The 1,432-nt window shown below is 61.9% G+C and overlaps 1 long non-coding RNA gene across 1 annotated transcript; it reads right to left on the reverse strand.

Moving 5' to 3' along the window:
• Positions 1 to 737: 737 nt before the first annotated feature.
• On the reverse strand, positions 738 to 1,395 carry LOC107182285. The gene is made up of 2 exons (XR_001513001.1): positions 1,191 to 1,395; positions 738 to 945 (listed from the first exon to the last, which is right to left on the reverse strand). It is a non-coding gene; the product is annotated as an uncharacterized LOC107182285 (long non-coding RNA).
• Positions 1,396 to 1,432: the final 37 nt, after the last annotated feature.

Raw genomic sequence — 1,432 nt, forward strand, 5'->3', positions numbered from 1 at the left:
GTCTGCGAATAGGAGGGGAAGGGAGACGGGCGGCACCACGTTCACAGAAACCCAGGTTCCGATTTCGGGACAGACAGGCCCCCTGCCGCTGCGCCCGCGCAGACCTCCCTGCCTGGCGCTCCCAGCTCCAGATGCCAAGGAGAAAGAAAGGAAAGGGGGGAAAGAGCAAAAGCCGGGACTGCCGCCTCTTTATTTAGGTAATCTCCGGCCGCGGCCCCCTCCCCCTCTCGTGACTCATCGACTCCTCTCGGCCGGGGCGGTACGGGCGGCAGGAGCGGCGGCCGCCTGGCCGGGTCTCAGGGCCTCCGGCGCGCGGACCGGTAGTGCCGGGGCTTCCCCGGCTCCGGGAACCCGAGCTCCCGGGACCCTGGGTTTTTTAAAGGCACCAATGACAAAAAGAGTGTGAGTGAAAGACATATGACTAAAGAACAGGGCGAAAAATTCCAAGTTAAGAAGACAGGCACAAACTTCATACTGGGTGCCTCTCCCCAGCTACCCCTACCTCCGTGCCCACAGGGCGCCCCCCACCCCCACCCCGTGGAGGCGCCAACCGAGTGCTCAGAGAGAAGCGGCGCGGAACTTCCTGAGCAGCGAGAGCACCTGGAGCGGCCCGCGGCAGTTGGGGAGAGGAGTGATCGCACCCTGAACCCGCTGAAACGGAGATGCGGCCCCCTCTCCACAGAGAAATGAGCCTTTTTTTAAAAAAGGGTTGGGGGAGGAATAAATAAGCCAGTAAGTAAACAAGCAAACAAACATGAAGGGTCAGAGAGGAAGTTAAAAAAGGTAAAGGGTTTTCTCTTTCCTTTCTCTTCCTGGTGACTTGGGCTCCCAGAACCTCGCCAGAGAGGCACGCGGAGCGCACGGGCGCGTGCCCCATGGCCAGCAATCGCTTCCAAAACCCATGCTGGTCTCTCCTCTCCCTCGTCTTGGGCACAGGCAATGTTGCTCAGAAAAGGGGGGGAAAGTGGGGCACAGGCTTCGAAGGGGCGACATGAGAAGGGGAGCGCCCGCTGGCTCGCTGTCCGACCTCTCCCCGGCATCTTTCGGGCGAATCGGAGAGGCGGGCGCGGCGCGGCGCGGGGCGAAGTTTGTCCACCCGCACTTCTCAGCGGGCTGCGAGGAGCGGAGGTGCGGAGGGGAGAGCTCGGATCCTGAGGCCGCGAGGAGAACTGAGCCGGCGCCGCGCTTACCTCGCAGTCCTCGTACTTGATATTATCCGTCAGTTTCCAAAGCATTTTCATGGATCGGCGTGAACTGATTGGCCCCCTCTCTGCCTCGCACCCAAGTGCAGCTACTCGCGGGGTAAGCGCAAAGTGCCGGCTGTGACGGTGAGCGGAGGAGGAGGAGGAGGGAGAAGAGGAGGAGGAGGGCAGAAAGGGGGAGGAGGAGGTCGAGGAGGAGGAGGGTGAGGAGGAGGAGGCGAGAAGGGAAA

This window comes from Myotis davidii, unplaced genomic scaffold (genome assembly GCF_000327345.1).
Source record: "Myotis davidii unplaced genomic scaffold, ASM32734v1 scaffold1413, whole genome shotgun sequence".
In the NCBI taxonomy this organism is placed as follows: Eukaryota; Metazoa; Chordata; class Mammalia; order Chiroptera; family Vespertilionidae; genus Myotis; species Myotis davidii.